The sequence below is a fragment of the Macrobrachium rosenbergii genome, chromosome 11 (genome assembly GCF_040412425.1).
Source record: "Macrobrachium rosenbergii isolate ZJJX-2024 chromosome 11, ASM4041242v1, whole genome shotgun sequence".
NCBI classification, from domain to species: Eukaryota; Metazoa; Arthropoda; class Malacostraca; order Decapoda; family Palaemonidae; genus Macrobrachium; species Macrobrachium rosenbergii.
This window is the reverse complement of record NC_089751.1, coordinates 17922135-17941724: the sequence shown is the minus strand read 5'-3', so window position 1 is coordinate 17941724 and position 19590 is coordinate 17922135. Positions and strand designations below refer to the sequence as shown.

The 19590-nt window shown below is 38.2% G+C and overlaps 1 long non-coding RNA gene across 1 annotated transcript in view; it reads left to right on the top strand.

Moving 5' to 3' along the window:
- The first annotated feature begins 6039 nt into the window (after nucleotides 1-6039).
- The window catches only part of LOC136843212 (uncharacterized), a 212252-nt gene continuing 198701 nt past the window's right edge, over nucleotides 6040-19590 (top strand). The window contains exon 1 of the long non-coding RNA XR_010854479.1: nucleotides 6040-6159. This is a non-coding gene — a long non-coding RNA (uncharacterized lncRNA). The remainder of the gene's footprint in view (nucleotides 6160-19590) is intronic.

Here is a 19590-nt window from a genome sequence, read left to right as displayed (position 1 = left end):
CTGGTTCATCTGCGCCTCTGACAGGGATTTGGTCTCCCAAAAGGCAGTACCTGGAAAAAAGGCTCGAGCAGTCACTAGGTCAAGGAAGAGGATTAAAAGATTACTAAGGGGTGAGGAATGAGAGATTTTTCAGGAAGGGGGTGGCACATATTTTCTTACAAGGATGTTTTAGAGAGGTGTCATGACAATATATATATATATAACTATATATATTATTGTTATCATATATGTATATTATATAAATATATAAATATATATATATATATATATATATATATATATATATATATATTGTCAAGAGGAACACCTCTGCTAAGTCACTTAGTGCTCTGGCAATAATGTGCCATATAAACTTGATTTACTTTTTATTCCAATTGAAACAAGGACAGTAATGTTAATAAAAACGTTGACTAGCAATAGCAGGCTATGGGAAAATATTGACCTTTCCTGGAAAAATCTCTCATACCTCATAGCAATCTTTTAATTCTCTTCCTTGACCATATATATATATATATATATATATATATATATATATATATATATATATATATATATATATATATATATGTGTGTATATATATACACATACATACATACATACATATATGTGTACACACATATATATGTGTGTGTGTTTGTGTGTGTGGAGGAAATGAGGTAAATGTAATAAATTTCCTGGTGTTAAACCCTAACGAAATAAGTAGAAAAGGAGGTCTTTACAACTTTTCCTTTTTTCATTTTACCGCTTTGAGTTAAGTTTTTAAACCTATTCATAGTCAAAGTTTGCGAAAAGTTAAGTAGCACTGCGAACTTTGGAAAATGTGGTGAATTCTCAAGTACTGATTTGCATCATGAATGATATAATTCCCTTAAAGTGAAACTGGGTTAAAGAGCCCTTTCGTAATGTATTATAAACTTTATGTGTAAAAATTATATAAACAATATCACATGGTGATTTATTTAAAATAGTAGATTATTATTCACGAACTTGATGGCGCGCGCTACGCTGCGCTGGATCCTGGCGCCGCCCATCATGTCTCCCCTACCCTCCCGATTCCCGACCTACCCCGCCCCAACAAGGGTGGACAAAGAGATTTGCAGGAGGATGGTGGAAATGTCATGTCTCCCCTGCCTTCCCTATCCCCTACCTACCCTGCCACCACCCAGGGTGGACAAACAGGTTTGCAGGAAGAGGGTGGATGTGTCATGTCTCCCCTACCTATCCGGTCCCCACCCGGGGCGGACAAACAAGAAAGATCCACCCGGATTTTATTATTGTAGAATATTATACAAACAAAGCACATAGGATAGACAATAAAATATAGCAATTTATTTAAAATATTGAATTGTTATTCATCACATGGACCAAGCACATACTGCATTTCTTGAAAAATAAAAAATTAATTTTACCTATATTTATGGACAAATATTGTAAATCGGTTTGCATATAGTTTGTCTAAACCATCAAATTTACTGAAAATTAGTTTTATTAAAAAGATTACTGACTGCCAATATTGACTCGTATCCATGTACAAATAAAATGAAATCTTTGATATTATTTCTTGTACATTAATGTGACAAGGAACTAAGATCATAAAATGTACTGTTTTTTCTAGCAAAGAAAAAACGAACCAGACAGTGTTTACCATGTAACCTGTCTTCCAAAAGATGAAGTTCGACCCTTTCCCAAAGAAACGATAAAATAAAAGTTTTTCCACGGGTTTAAAAATGAAATCTAATCTCACTCAGGAAAGTAAGATATTGATTTGGGAGAGATCAAAGGATATCTGGTCTCAGAAGAACCAGGCAGGTAATCTCCAAAGGAAAGATGTCCATTCAGATATTTTTTTTATTTTCTTAATACAACATCCTAATAAAAAAACGAAAATGAAATAAAAAAACTGATTCCAGCCTCAGCTAATTAGAGCGCCAAAAAAAAGTAAATGTGGAATTTTAAAGGTATAATTCGAGCTTTGATTTTTTTAGTGAGCTTAGGATTGTTGAAGAAATTATCTCTGTTTCATGTTATAACTTGAAAGTTAAGATTAAAGCGCAAATTAAGGCCTAAGAAAGTTTAGGTCCTTTGTAACCAAAGTCTGCAGTGATAGACACTTCTGCTTGTTCATAGCAATCACGAAAAAAATTTAAATAGGATACCAAATGCTAGTAGTTTTGTAGACTACTAATCAAAAACGCATTCCATACGTCACGGATATTATCGAAAATTGGGGTATAAAATTCTTATATTAATGTAAGAGTTCCTTCTTATATCACTAAATAAAGAAGGAAGAGTTCCTTCTTATATTATTAGATAGATAAAGAAGTAAGAGTTCCTTCTTATATCATTACATAAAGAAGTAAGAGTTCCTTCTTATATCATTAAATAAATAATACATGTTATAAAAAAGTGGAATTGTTATCAAGAACGAACATGAGATTTCTGTATTATTCCATTATTTTTAATCACGATATATCCTGTGATTATCTGGTATAAAATAAGAAAATGAAAATATTCGCGCATCTAGTTTATTGATTGTAAAACAAATCAGACTCGATTCTATATCTATAAGGCTTGTTAAGATTGCTAAGAATGACATGAAGCTGTCCCTTGAATGATAGCCAACCCTCATTACAAAGTTATTGCATTCATTGGGCTCGCGGGGGAGGTGGGAAAGAGAGAGGATTGTTTTGTGTGTGTGTGTGTGTGCGTTTGTAGGAGATGGGGGGAAGTTGCGTTGGGAATTCGGCGAAAAAGCAAATTGTAACAGAATCATGGCTAAAAATGTTTGGTGTACCTCTTGGAATTGACATACGAGAATACACATGAAAATACTTGCTTATTTGCCTGAAACGGTAAAACTCCTGGTTTGGGAATAGAAATTCGTAAACCTACGTAGTTATCTATATAAGCTTGGTACGGTCTTCAAAATGCAACTTTCTTTTGACTTTCTTATCGGCCTGGAAGATCTTGCGGATTCATTCATATCTTCCATAAAATTTAACAGTAGCTCCACTGTCATAAAAAGAAGGACAGAACCTAAAACCTTATTGGGTAAAGGAACTGATGGGCCCGGTAAATCAATAAAGGGAATGACAACTGGATTATCTGAGTTCTGTGACCAGACAGTATATTCAGGGACAGGGCCATGTACGATGGAAAGGACTGCTCGACGGTAAAGGAGATGATACCCTTTGACCCCATTCACCTGTGTTCATTTGCTTCATCTGGTTCAGTAAATTCATTAATACTATTTCCTGGGTCAAACTAGGAAAAAATCCCAACAATCAGGGAAAAAATACCTAAGGAAATTAGGAAACGTGGAAGGTCACCAATCGCAGGTCACGAGGATACCATTTTAACCTGTGCTGTTGGTACTTAGTTCCAGCTGGAGTGTGCATTAGGGATTAGTTTGTTACTGAAGTTATTCCTGCTCTGCTTATGTAGGTGACTAGGAAGCAGACTTTCCAAGTGGATGAATAGCACAAGTCATATACTATGTAAAATACCTCCCACATAAAGAGCGAGTCTCCATATATGCAAACCTGAAATCTTTATCACAAAGCTCGCCTTTAACCACCTCCGTATTGTCTCTGATGCTAATTGAAAAGTAACTCCGATAGTCGATTTCATGTCCTGCATCTCCTCCTCATTCGCTACAGCTGGTTAACTTCCTTTTTACTAAGCTAAAATAATAAAAACCAGCTCTCTTCACAGATATACCCACATGGAATATTTAAGGTTTATATATTTAGAAAAATGTAAATTATCAGGAAGGCAGTTGATCGTTTTCTTCTCTCTCTAGCGTGAATTTAATATTGGGATGTATTTTGTTAATGTACGAGAGAAATCGATCAGCTTGAAAAGCAGATATGGAAAAGAACAAAGGTATCATCGACATAACGTTTATACACAAGAGGATAAAAACCAAGGGGGCAGTTTTCCAACATGCCCTCCTCCAGGGAGCACATAAAAATGTTGGAAAACGTGGGACCAAGAGGTGGATCCCATTGCCATCCCGTCAACCTGTTTTATAAATTACCATTAAAAATGAGGGCAGTGTCCAGCACAGTTAACTGTAAAAGTTTCTTAAAACAGCAACGATCGAAGTTAAAATAAGTGTCATTGGGTTCAATAAAAATCTTATATAAAATATTCTCAATAGTTTCCGCCAAAAGGACATTCGTAAACACGGGTTCAACGTCATAACTGGTCATATATAAATCTGAATGTTGCTATAAGATATATGATTTAAATTCTTCAGAAATTTTTAGTGCATATTTATTGGAAGTAAACTGTTCTAGCCTAGGTACTAGATATTTTGCTAGTTTGTAGTTTGGAGCATGAATAGACGACAATATTGGTCTCATTGGTATTTCCTCTTTATGCATCTTAGGCAAACCATACAACGCTCCGAAAGACGTGCCTGAGCAGAATAAATCTTCATAAGTTTCTTTATTAGTGATATTCTTGGTATTTAGTTCCTTTAAACCCTATTCATTTTATCTTCCACTTTAAAGATATGTTTAAATTCTGGTTTACCAGTTTTCTGAAACTTTCTTTCGTCATTGAGAATCAACTCCACTTTGTTTATATAATCTTCTTTATTTAGAATGACAGTATTTTTACCCTTATCAGGTTTAGTGATTACCAAGTTTTCATTTTTAGCCAGATTTTTCAGCATATCTAAGTCAGTTCTCTTAAAGAAAGGTGTCCAATTAGTCGTCAGCTTTCTAAATGCCTGTTGCGAAAGTTCAGATAGCTGTGACTAACTTACTGACATCAATATTGAAAGGCTGATTTTTAATTCTGTGAAATAATGATTCTAAAGATAGAAAAAACCTGTTGTAGTTTGGTTTGCAACAAGGCATACAGAAGTCCAATCCCAAAGACAATAAAAACCCTTCTCGTTTTGACAATACAAGAGACGTTAGGTTAAATATTGAACTCACACTGATTGAAATGAGAGGCAAGAGAACACCGAGGCTTTGTTATTTTATAATGTGACATCGTTGGGTACTGATGATATGGTCTGAAATGTTTTGATTAAAAAGTTTGAAAAATAATAAAATCAATAAAAGATAAGGTGCCACGTACATGTTGATACAAATCTTGAACAAGTGAAGACTGGTTATATAAAAGTTTTTAGTATTAATTTCCATGTTTAAAAAACCGTTGATGGCATCAGCATAGAATTCAGCTCGGTACAGTGAAGCACAATACAATTGAAATTTAATAAAATTCAGAACAATTGTTTAGTTGGCAATTTTGTATTCAATTTAAATTGTATCGCCGAATTTCGAGGAATTTTCGATTTTTAGTTTCTTACAGTTTGGACTGGTGTATGTCTAAAGAAACATGTCCTGAAAAAAAATTTTTTTCACCGCATTTACCGGTATTTGAGCGGCACTGAACGGAAAATTGTCGCAAACTTTCTGTATAACTTTTTAGGTGGAAGTGAGAAATATACTTTTCTTTCCTACTAAAATACACATTATCTACAATAAAAACTGGCTCTCTCTCTCAAAAAATATAATATCAGAGTAAATATGTACTATGTATCTCGATATCGTGCTGTGAGCGACACTGAGCGACAAATTGTAGTACAATGTTTGTATGACTTGCCAGTTCAGTATCCTACTAAAACTACCCATTTTCTACGATAAGAGCTTGTTCGTTCTCTAGAAAAATATCAAACAAAATGTCAAAAAAGTAAATATATATATATATATATATATATGTATCTCGATATTTTGAACTATATTATCAACAGATGTACACAGATGTACCATACTAGGTAGTTTACATATAATATTTTATATTTATTAACATATTTTTACTGCGCATTTTCGGAAATATGAAATTATATAAGTAGGTAACAGTTCCAAACAGAGCGTCGGGTTTTACCAATAAACAATCTCGATGTATTGTGTATTTTTGGTTCAAGTGATGTCGTAGTGCTTTGTGACGCATTTCCTTTTCGGATTTTCATACCGTGTAGTGCATTCACGCAATTCCATTGCCATAAGCAAGAGAAGTACCACTCGTATGAGGGAGAAATTTCAACGATTGCGTCTCATAAGTTTGTTACAAGAGTGGGACGAAGCAAACGGGAATTGCCTGGCCTGGGATAGCAACAACACCAGAACGCCATTATCAAAGTAAGGGATTTGTTTTCCTGTATTAGTGATATTCACATTAGTGATATTCAAATTAGTGATTACTATATTTCATAATGTATTATATAATTATAAAAGACCACAAAGCTTGATTTTACTGCAGTGAGTTGTCGTCGGACTCGTGACTTGTCTAGGCTTGGTTGTCCAGCGTTTGTTTACTTTATCCTCTCAGCTGTTTGTTTATTTGCCTCTCCAATATCTGAATGGAAAACATGTACAGCAGTGGTAGCGTATATATTGATAGCACATATTTTTATAGGTCATGAGGAAAACTTGAAGGTGAGTGTGAAACGATGAGAACAAACCTTTCCTTGGATACCATGCCCTGGCCTAACCTCATTAGGGCATTTATTTTTATAATTTATTTATTACGAAAAAAATTCGCAGTGATAGCATATAGCCTACTATTTTTTATAGGTAGCATTTACTATTTTTTATAGGTTATGGAGAAAACATTATATTGATAGCATATATTAATGAATTTTTGTTATGAAAAAACTTTGCACTGATATATATAAATATATATATATAATATAAATATATATTTAAATATGTGTATATATATATATATATATATATATATATATATATATATATATAATTATACTGTATATATATTATATATGAATATCTTTTACTATAATATAACAGTATAATATGAATATAAAAAAGACCCATAAAACACTATTTGAACATTGTAACCATATATTTCAAGCACTTCCGTCTGTGCCCCTGTTCACTGGTAAAATATGGCGAGGTGATGTGTTACAAGAGTATGTATACTGCCACAGCTACATATTCTTTGTATATATACTCTTGTAACTCATCATGTGCCCATATTTTACCAGTGAACCAGGGGCACAGAAGAAATAAGTGCTCAACATTTATGGCTGCAAAGTTCAAAAAAGTATATTTATTTATATATATTTATATTTTATCTTCATATATATATATATATATATATATATATATATATATATATATATATATATATATATATATATATATATATATATATATATATACTGTACTGTATGTATGTATGCATGTATATGTATATATATATATATATATATATATATATATATATATATATATATATATATATATATATATATATATATATATATATATATATATATATATGCATATATTTATAGTGTGTGTGTATGCAAATTTTAGGTAACATAAATCAAGAGAGAGCACATTTCTATTCATTTGATTATATTCAAAATTTCAGGGCATATTTCTTATATGACAAAATAGTTGTGCAGAAATCAGCCTTCTAACTGTCATAGTTTCGTAGTATTACAAAATAACCATAATTTTTTTCTTTTGCCATTTTCTCAAAACTTACACAAATTAAAAGCTTATAACTCCAAGAAGACTGAATCAAATTCTATCAAGCTTTTACAGAGTGTAGTATAACTACTGTATATACCTTGATTTCGTACACAGGAAATTTATTTTAGAGTGAAAATTTTTTTTTGCATATTATTTTTGAAAAGTTTTGAAATCTTTTTGCCAAATGCAAAAAAAATTAACCCAGAAGTGGAATTTCTAAATTTCCCAAGTAGGAAATTTTCATTATTAGTTGAAGATTAAGTTGTAAAAATTTAAAGCAAATCCCTTCATTCATAATGAAGCTATAAGCACTTACTTTGTAATGGGGCCTTATGGAGTCAGCGCTCCCCTTAAGTCTGCAATAGAAAAACATTTTAACATGTTACAGGTCATTCTCATTCTGAAAAACCCTTTTACTATAGGGTCGCTTTTTAAATTTAAAGATAGACTCTGCCCAATAACGTGATCTTCAGTCATGTATAATATACTTGCCACAGATGTAATTCGGGGACATACATGGGATCAACTAAACGATTGCTGAGGGTCAGGGCTGATTCGCATAAAGGTGTTAGCCATCGCACTGGTTGCAGACTGTCCAATCCTGAATTTTCCAACATGAGAAATCATGCTAAAATATGTAAAGCCAATATCGAATACTCTGACTTCTCTGTTTTGGGCCAAACAAGTTTTTTCATGAACTGGTCATTTTAGAATCATTATTCATTGAGCAGTTAGTGCCCAAGTTAAACTCATACACCTCTGCGCAACTGTATCTGGCTTGAGTCGGTTTCTTCGTTGCCTTTCTCTCCTTTTCTGGTGATTCAGTCTCCAATTTTGGGCTAACAGGTGCATTTACTTGATTTTTATTTATCTTTGCTTTTTAGTGCACATGTCTATAATATGTTGAGACTAAAAGAAAAAATTATTTTATATGACCTATTAATGAACACCCTTCACTTCTTCACCCTTACCTGACATATATGTATGACTTATTCTAAAAACATCAACATACAATTATAATAAAAATATGCAAGACATAAACGCTAATAAGAAATATATTGAGCAAAGGGAGGAAGACGCGGCACTAGAACATAAAACAAAATGCTGCAAGTAAGTTGGTCATGAAAAGTAAAACAAGTAAAAAATACACTGAAGTTTCTTCAGCGCAATCAAGTTTTCTGTACAGCTTATAATCAAGGTCACCGAAAATAGATCTGTTTTTCGGTGGTCTTGGTATAATGTTGTATGAGCCACAGCCCATGAATCTTTACATAGACCCAGTGGTGGCCAATCCTATATCGTTGCCAGATTCACGATTATGGCTAACTTTAACCGATTATGGCTGACTTTAAGCTCAGTGGTAAATAAAACTAAAAAATTAACAGAGGTTAGAGGGCTGCGATTTTTTTTTTTTTTTTTTTTTTTGCGACTGGAATGTGGATGATCAACATATCAATTTGCAGCCCTCTAGCCTCAGCAGTTTTTAAGATCTCAAGGCAGATGGACAGAAAAAGCCAGTACAATAGTTTTCTTTTGCAGAAAACTAAAAAGATGGCAGTTTTCTGATTGCTTTCCCTAACCATAAGGTCCCTTACTTTAATTCCATAGTTCTGATGTAATTGTTTATGGATGACGAATTACAAAGAATATCTTTTAATCTGAATAAAGTGCAAAAGTGGAATATATTATATAAAAAATACAAGACAGCATTATTTTGTGGAAACTAAAATGTTGGTGATGATATACGTTCACAAAAGTATTTAGATAAAATATAAAGAAATACTCAGAGATCAGCTGTCACTGAGAGCAATAAGTTAATGTGAATGAGATTAAAAGTAGGAATACCTACATCAGAATGTGCTTCTGACGTATAGCCTATGTGTCTCATAAATAATGGAGGATATAGCTTAAGTTTTTCAGATATTTTTATTAATTTATTTGTTCTTCCATGTGCAGTTTTTATGAATTACATAAGAAGAACTAGGAAGTATGCAATATATAATTTGCCAAGTATTTATACCTTAACTATTATTTAATTTTTTAATAAAATTAATGTACATTATATTTGTTGCAAATATCCTAATTATTTAACAAAATAGCTGTTTTTAACTGCGGCCTTACTGAATGTTTTATCATACCTCTAAAGACAGCAGTTAGGCTATATGGATTACTATCAGGCTTTGAAATAATAAGCTTCTAGCTCAAAATAAAAACCAGATTAAATAATCATACGGTTTATAAAAATTGTCCCTTCTCACTGGGAAGAGCGCAAGTGTAGCGGGTTCTCTCAAGAAATAAAGATGATAATACCCTTAACGAGATCAGGGAGTGTGCTGATGTAATTTCGACTAGGCTAGCGGAGAAAGTGCAGCACTTTTCTGCTGCTCCACAGTTTCTGTATATTTACAAACAGAACGGGAGGTAGTAAGTGAATAAAATCCTTTGATTATCTGCTGTACCCAACGTTCTTTCAGAATTAAAAGAAAAGTTCATTTAATTACTTTGGATGGTTTCTGTTAAATTAATTTGTTATGGAAAATTTTAGGCTGTCATGGTTAATAGTACCATAACTAGGAATATTTTTAGGCCAAACTAATTTATTTTTCGTTGACTGACATATATTCCCTGTTCATCGGTATTTTAATAATATGCTTTTCCAGGCAAGTCGAGAGATTATTGGGATTAATTATAAAATCACTCAAATGAGTTTAGCTTTAACTGAGTAAGAATCAGTGCAATTAAACTTTACATCTATCTTTTAAAACCAGTTTTCAATAGGCAGTAAACTACCGCATTATTATATTATGACTAAAGGGGATCAATTACTTTCACCAATTCTAACCCCCATTTTTGTACTAAAGCCTCAGTGGATTACTGTAAATTTTGTAATGTCTTTTCACTTCTCTCTCATGCAGCTTAACATAGAAGAGAATATTTTATCATGGTTTTGAGATAACGTTTTATATGACATTACCTCCAAAAACTAGCCAAATTTATCTAGCCATAAAGTGACGTTCCTTTATATATTGTCGCTTTTTTAAGGTTTTTGATATTTCTGTATGTGGAAGCATTATTTGTATATACAATGGCATATGTATATATATATATATTATATATATATATATATATATATATATATATATATATATATATATATATATATATATATATATATATATATATATATATATATATATATATATATATATGTGTGTGTGTGTGTGTGTGTGTGTGTGTGTGTGTGTGTGTGTGTAATGATGTGTCTTTTTATTGTTTTAATCGTTTCTGGCTTTGTTTGTTGTTGGTTGTTAGAGTCCCAGGAAGCTTAGGAAGAGACAGTGCAGCTTTCTTACTTCATTAACACACTAGTTAAATAATACAGAATTTATACAAGTTAAATGAATCAAAGTATGAGCCTTTCCTTCTTCTTAACCCACAACTGGTGAGGCTCTTGACCTCACTCCCCTAAGGCTCTCTCTCTCTCTCTCTCTCTCTCTCTCTCTCTCTCTCTCTCTCTCTCTCTCTCTCTCTCTCTTCAAGCTTGCCTTCTTGAAGATTCTTCAAAGGAAATGTCCATCCCACCAGTAGGCGGACCATTGCTTCTGTTCTGCCTTGTAGTCATCCTTAGTGGTTGGAGATCATCTAACAACATCCCTTGGGTGTGATTAATTGACTTAATTCCCTCCTTTGTGGGTGGAACTAATAACATCTCCGGAAGTCTTCAGGTTCCAGCAAAAGTTGAAAGGTCAGCTCACAGGTGAGACAGGTAGGCATTCTTTAATGATTGTGCTTAGATTACTCTCACTCCAATGTTTTGGCTATGTAATCACAACACTTCCTGATCGTTATTCTCTCTCTCTCAATCTTTCTTTGTCTCGTTTCTTTATTATTCATTCTGTCTCTCTTTATCTGTCTATCATTTGTCTATTAATGGTTCTCTCTCTCATTTCTTTTTCTCTTTTATATTTATATTATTCCTAACTAATATTCTCCTAGCTATCATTATATATATATATAATATATATATATATATATATATATATATATATATATATATATATATATATATATATATATATACACACATACATATATATATATATATATATATATATATATATATACATATATACATACATACATACATATCCTTATAGATTGGGTCTTGGAGGAATGCAAGGGGGGGTTTTTAATTTACACACTGCCAAAGGGGCCAACAGAGGACACCAAAATGTAACAAAAAATGAAGAGCTGAGTGGTGACTTACCTTATTTTCAACAATTGAATTAGAGAATGGAAGGTCGCCATGGGAAATGAGTCACTGGTTACATTACAGTGAGTTTATTTGCACATGAAGCAATCAAAAAATGAATCTGGGACTGAGTATCCAGCAAGCAATCAAAATTAAAAAATGGAAATTATGAGGACGTGAATAGCACATCTCTAATTAGAAAGCGTAATAAGGCTTGAATTAATCTCAGTTAACTGGCTCTTGTGCACAAAGGGGGAATGGGTAAGCCGTGGGACTGCTATCCAGATGTTCTCAGTTATCAAAATGGCAGTACTCCTAAGATGATTTGATTCACAAGGCGGGGTCAACTAAGCGGAAGAGCAGCAGGTCTCCTGGAAAATGGATCCAGGATTAGCATTCTAGTACAAAGAATATCTCTCACATGAAAGATTATGCACTATGGAGGAGTTCAATCAATTAAATTAATTAGCCCTTGGTTAACACTATGGTGGGAATAATCCAATGCTGATCACTGAATTGAGTTAGGTTGAGGTTAGGGCAAGTCATGGGGTGAGTTATGGGCTGCTTTATTGGTAGATTTGGCTTAACCAAAGGGGCTTTGTTTATGAGAATGAAAAGTGAAAATTCAGAAACTATAAGAGAAAAATTCATGGAGAGAAACAGAACTGGCTTGGAGAGTAATTGCTTCTAATGTACGTTATGCCTGTTGATGTTTTGAGCTCTGAACATGTGGGGGTTGGCCGTCCGGATTCATTAGCTGCCACGTCGCTAGCTAGGTACGAATCTCGTATTTTCCCCAAGTTGGAAGCGCTCCCTTGTTCTGCTTGCTTCCAATCTCCGGGCATCAGTCATCTGCAAAAAGTCACACAGCCAGCAAAAGAGGGTGTGGAAAATAGGTATTATGGTTAGGGGCTTAAGGGTTAAGCTCCTAGTCTACCATACAGCCTGGTTTCGTCCCTATGCACTAATGGACTAGCCGCACCTTCAAATCACGTATTGGGGGCGAAAGGGGGAAAGCTAAAGTGTGTCATTGTTCTACCCCAGGTCAGGTGACATGGGAGGGTTTCTGAGGCCTACATGAGTTCAAATTCTGGGCAAATCTTCCTTCCCGCCACTAAAGCTAGCCTAGAAGTTAACTGAGAAGTGCTTTTGTTCAGAAATTTCGATTCTTTATCTGGCGAACTAAGAGGGATGAGTTAAAATACGTGAAAGGTCCCCCCCCCCCCATGAAAAGGAATTCTCTCCCTTTCAGGCGTGAAAATCTTGGCTAAGTAAGTTATTTGTCCCAACTAGTCAGCTAGCGTCCTTACATGGAATGCGCTTGGCACTGCAATAGCCAAATGGACCTACCTAACTGCTAAGAGGGGTACTTGTTGGTAACTTACTTACTACAGCAGAGCCTAACCTATACAAGTGTAGATACAACTTCTACTGGCTGTCTCTGACGACAGTGGAACTCCACTCCTAGGCAATGGGCGCATGGTAAATCTTTTGACATAGCCTACTATCCTATGGCTCTGGCACTAACTAAATGACACAGACCTAACTAAATGCAATTAATTATGGGTTACGCAAGGTTCTATGGAATAATATGCAATAAATTTGAACATGAGTGACCTGAAGGGTTAATTATGGTAAGTGACCAAGGGGTGTACTAGCTTAAGTAATGGATAGTCTTTTAGGTTAGTATTAGTATTGCAAACTGCCTAGGGTGTTAGGTGTCAGTCTACTTGGGCAGAGATCATGCAGGCTACCTTCTCTGGGTAGGTGCCAAGATCACTCTGAGGTGGAAGCGGCACTGTGCCAATGGGACACGAGTGCCAAGGAGGGCTGGTGGCTCTGATTGGTTAATTGGATCTCTTCCACCCCTTCTTCTTCTTCTTTGGGGACCTCCAAGGTCTGGCTACGCCATCCCTAGGAGGTGACGAGGGCACCAACTCTGGGAAAAGGCCGGGAGTTCCATCAGGAGCAGGATCAGGGGTAGCCCTAGTAGCTGCAGGCTGGTTCCCTACTTTGGCTGCTGCAACAACCGTCGTAAGGGTAGAGCCAGCGTCTGCGTCCCGGCCGGACAGTTCCTGGTCGACCAGAGAAGGTGTAACATCAAGGTTTGCCAGAGGGTCATCCTTGGCAGATGAAAGAGATTGGGAAGAAGAAATGTCAGGGGTTGGAGGCTCACAATTGGCAATGACTAATTCAGTGAGGTTTGGAGGATCTCCTGTAGGAGGATCCAGGTCATGGTTTGGATCCGGCACTGGCACTAACTCGGGGCCAGGCACAGGGATTAAGGTTAGTATAGGGGTTCTGTCCGAGATAGGCGGAGCTTGGCACTGCCCAGTGCTCTCATGTGGCACTGGCAGAGGGTTTGAGTCAGGCATGGCTGACGAGGGACCTGGGGTGCAAAACCCATCGGTGTACCTGAAGTAGTGGGAGACAGAGATTCCTGTCTTGGGTGGAGGGCAGAGCCTCTTGGAATTGTTGTGGCAGTGGTATCTGCTGTGGCTTGCTTCCTAGGGCACCTTGCCCAGTTTGTGGAGTGCCCTCTTACGTTGCAGGTCCTGCAGCGGTACCAGGTGATATCCCTTCGTGGTGAGGGAGGAGACTTTTGGTGGCCGTCCTTTTGTGCGGATTGAGGGCTGGGCCTGGAGTGGTTTGGAGAATGTCCTTTCCGTTGCACACCTTGGTGAATGGAAGGTTGGGCTGATGGTGGCACACCTGTCACAGTGGCTGTGTCCCGTTCAGGTGGGTTTGGAGTGGCCTCCCTGGTGGAGGTAGATAGGCAACAGAAGGGCTTGGGGGACGGACATCCCCAGAGGATGTCTCGTCCTAACAGGAACTCTGCTCCGTGCCTGATGCTCTTCACCATGCCAAGGCGTTGAGGTTGTGTGCCCCAAGGGGTGGTTACCCATAGTTCGACTGTAGGAATGGTCTTGGATTGTTCTTCTACCCAGGGCATCGTCCACCTGGTCTTTTCATCAACAGGGCACTTGGGCCCGTTCAATCAGGCTAATGTCTGAGCCAGTGTCTACTGTGGCTGGCAGGTCCACTGGTAGGCTAGAGCCATCCAGAGGTGCCACTGAGACGGACAGAGTCCAGACCCGCTCAGGGTGAGACATCTCTGGCAGCACAGCCATGGAGGATGTGGCACTAATCAGGTTGACGTGCCTGGGATAGGACACATGTTTCAGGCAGCCAGGATATCTGGCAGTAAAGTGCCCTGGAGTTCCACAGTCTCGGAATGTTCCCTTGGCATGGGTTGATCTTCCTAAGGTGACGGCCAATGGAGGAGGTTGAGCAGACGTAGAAGGAGAGGAATTCTGGTGGTTGTTCGTAGGCTGCCTATTGTTGCCCACCTTGTAGTGGCAGTCAGCTTCATCATGGCCAAACTTTTTACAGTTTGTGCAAGTAGGCTTGCTAGGCAGGCCGTTCTTTGGGTGAGTCGAGCCTGAGAGGTACCCAGGGTGGCACAATGTGGCTGTGAGACATGCTTTGGGATTGGTTGAAAGTTTCCCAGGTGTCGGCCAAGCAGCAGGCTTCCATAAGTGTGGTGGACTGCTTTTCGCTGAGATATACAGCAAGGGGCCTAGGCACACATTGGAAAAGATCTTCCAGCATGGTCCTATTGAATAAGTCCTCAAAGGTCGTGCATGAGAGGGAGTCGAACCAACGGGTACCAGACTGGGTCTTGTGACAGGCCCATTCCATCCAGGACCAGCCTGACTTCCTTGGCAAGACCTTGGAACCGTTGTCTCCATTTTTCCGGGGTTATCTCGTAAGCTTTGGCGATGACCCTACGGACTTTGGTCATGTCTCCTCTTTGACTCTTCTACAGCGAGCGGAGGGCTGCCTTTGCCATTCCTTCCATGTGTTTGGTAAGCACTAAGGCCCTCTTGGCCTCAGTGGTGTTTTAGTTGTCAAAGAGCACCTTGATCTCTTCTAGCCATGCTTCTGGCTCTTCCTGAGTTCACTTGGGGACTAGAGAATTAAGGATTGAGAGCGGAGCATTTGGTGCGGCAGGTGTGGGGTTGGAGGCTTGTTGGAGCGCTATAGCTTCGGCACTCTCCTTCCTTGCTCTCTCCAGCTTGAACTCCTTTTCTATGAGAGCCAGCTCACTTGCCTTAAGAGCTTGCTCGCTTTCCTTGAGGGCTAATTTGTGCTGCCTTCTCGTTTCTTCTCTTTCATCTTCCAGCCGCCTCTGTTTGGCTTCCTCATTCCTCTGAGCTTCTTCATACTTCCTCTGCTCTTCTTTATGCTTCCTCTGCCCTTCCTTGAGGGCTAACTCGTGCTGCCTTTGTTCCACTTCATAATTCCTCTGCTCTTCTAGCATCTCTTTCACCCACTGGGTGAGTTCCCGTCCTGTGAAACCTGCCTCCTTGCCCATGTTCATGAGGGCTTGGCGCTGGTCAAGAGACATGGTTGTAGTTTATGAGGGGGACTAGGGGAAATGTCTGTGACTACGTGGAAGTGTCCCATAATGTGGTGGCACTTTGGTGGTGTGGCACCCTTTCAATGAGGTGACACTGGTTGAGTGTGCCATGCGAAGGTCACACTGATGGAGCGATCCTGAAGGAAGTCTGATCCTTATGGGCAGATACACTCATATATGGAAGTGATCCTGAAGGTACAATTCCTTATGGGCGGAAACACTTGGAAAAGGGTATGATCCTGAAGGAACTAAGGTCCTTATGGGCGGATACACTGTTGTTGGCACCCTGTATCTCAGGTACAGGTGCAGTAGCTTATGTGTGATTACTTTGATTGGATGGCACTAGAGGGCCAGTGTGCTCCGGGGAGCAACACTAAAAGGGCAGTGCAACCAAACTGCACTGAAAGAAATGGCACTCTGCCTGAGGCAGAAAGTAAGTAAGGAGTAGGAGGGATAGTAGAAAGGTAAGTGCTTCAGCAACTTAATTGGTTGGCAGTGCCTCAGATTAGTGGCACTATGGGGAGGGAAACCCTTGGGCGTGCACTCGTGGGTGGCTAGCCCTAAGAACTAGTGGTTGCTCCCTGACATGAGGAAAGGAAGCCTTCTCCCTGACATGAGGAAAGGGAGGTTATGGGGTTTGCACGTAATATGCAATTTAATGCTTGCGGCATACGCAAGTCTTGAATAATGAACCCACTCGTGCACGACGGTTGATAAATGTTATTAAATGGCGGTACGTACGCTCTATGAAACACACGAGAATTCACTCCGCAGCTGAAGCACTCAACGGAAATATGAAGAAGGGAGAAGTTCAATGGACACAGCACATGCGTATATAAAATTGCGCACTATGTGTGAATGGGTAAAAGAGATAATGGAATTGGATCTTAAAAGATCAACGGTTGGATAAAACTAAAAGAAAATTCTTATTGTACTTGGCTTTTGTGATGTAGTGGGTTTATTTTCCAATACTTATTGATTAATTTTAGTATGTCCCTTGTTATGATGAAAAGAAAAATCTCTCTCTCTCTCTCTCTTTCTCGGAGAGCGTAGTTGTAATGGAACGGTATTTGTGAGGATTTAAGTTACTCTACCGTTGCTTATGATAAATTACGTTCTGCAAAATTACGCTAAGTGACTTTTTTTTCCTCTCTAAAATGAACTTTGGTATTTATGTAATGTTACTGGCTTGCTCCCGTCATGACAAGTGATATGGTGGGCAAGGGTTTGCAAATTATTCTAAAAAAATATTAAAGTCCTTCGTGAGGGTTTACGTTAGGGCGAAAAGCAATGAAATTTCGTTTGGCGTGACGAGAGATGTGGAACTGAGTGTGCACGTAACAGCTGATGGCTGCTGGCTTTGTTTCACCAAGTGTGGCGAATGAGGGTTATAATATCAGACAAAAGAACACACAACTTTCTTGGCGGAAGGTGGGTTGTGGAATGCAGAATTGACTTATTTAACTTTAAACATCAGCAATGCCTTCACTTTACTTAAAACATGAAATATGGATTTGAATGGGATCTGACGATCTTTGAACTGTGGGAGTGGATTTGTGCATGTGCTGACCAAGGGTGTCTGACTCGTACAGTCGTGAAACTGCCAGAGGTTGCAACGCATGTTTTAAGTACACATAAATTCAATTCCTGGACACCACAGACAGAGAAATGTACACTTTCTCTGCCGTAACTGTTCTTGAACAGCACTCCTAGCTAACTGTTTCCCGGCTAACACATGCGATAACTCCCTAGCAAAGCACTAACTAATTCCCACTGCTCAGTCATCTGGCAACACAGCACAGCTGCTCTTTTGCAGTAAGTAACGTTTGCGGGCCGCTGCTCTGCCTCGCTAACCTAAGAACTTATGTGCTTTCGCCTCTGCTATGAAGAATTCTAACTCCGATATTTGTTGCATTTTCACTCTTTCTCTTAAAATAATATCACTTTCCTATCTGTCCCTACGTATCCTTAATGTTACAAGACTATGATAATAACCCTTACCTGTGTACTCTCACTTCGTTTCAGTGGCCCTGTATGCCTTTGTGAACAATGGAATTAAATTAAATGATATATCAATCCTGGTTTGTTTCGTTCCTAGTCTTAGCAAGTAGCAAGGCTAGTTATCGCTACTCCGACTAGATCCTAGCAAGGTCTGCCACTCTTACAGATTGGGTCTCGTTAGAGGAATGCAAGGGGGGTTTTTAATATATGCACTGCCAAAGGGGCCAACAGAGGACACCAAAATGTAACAAAAAATGAAGAGCTGAGTGGTGACTTACCTTGTTTTCAACAACTGAATTAGAGAATGGAAGGTCCCCATGGGAAATGAGTCACTGGTTATATTACAGTGAATTTATTTACACATGAAGCAATCAAAAATGAATCTGGAACTGAGTATCCAGCAGGCAATCAAAATTAAAATATGGACATTACGAGGACGTGAATAGCACATCTCTAATTAGAAAGCGTAATATGGCTTGAATTAATCTCAGTTAACTGGCTCTTGTGCACAAAGGGGGAATGGGTAAGCTTTGGGACTGCTATCCAGACGTTCTCAGTTATCAAAATGGCAGTACTCCTAAGATGATTTGATTCACAAGGTGAGGTCGACTGAGCGGAAGAGTAGCAGGTCTCCTGGAAAATGGATCCAGGATTAGCGTTCTATTACAAAGAATTTCTCTCACATGAAAGATTATGCACTATGGAGGAGTTCAATCAGTTAAATTAATTAGCCCTTGATTAACACTGATGGGAATAATCTAATGCTGATCACTGAATTGAATTAGATTGAGGTTAGGGCAAGTCATGGGTGAGTTATGGACTGCTTTATTGGTAGATTTGGCTTAACAAAAGGGGCTTTATTTAGGAGAATGAAAAGTGAAAATTCAGAAACTATAAGAGAGAAATTCATGGAGAGAAACAGAACTGGCTTGGAGAGTAATTGCTTCTGATGTACCTTATGCCTGTTGATGTTTTGAGTTCTGAACATGTGGGGGTTGGCCGTCCGGATTCATGAGCCGCCACGAGTGGTAGAAGGTTGGAAGGCGCGACTGCCCATGTCGCTAGCTAGGTACGGAGTGTCGTGTTTTATCCGAGTCGAAAGCGCTCCCTTGTTTTGCTTGCTTCCAATCTCCGGGCATCAGTCATCTGCAAAAAGTTACACAGCCAGCAAAAGAGGGTATGGAAAATAGGTTTTATGTTTAGGGGCTTAAGGATTAAGCTCCTAGTCTGCCTTACAGCCTGGTTTCGCCCCTATGCACTAATGGACTAGCCGCACCTACAAATCACGTGATGGGGGGCAAAAGGGGGAAAGCTATGGTATGTCATTGTTCTACCCCAGGTCAGGTGACGTGGGGGGGTTTCTGAGGCCTACATGAGTTCAAATTCTGGGCAA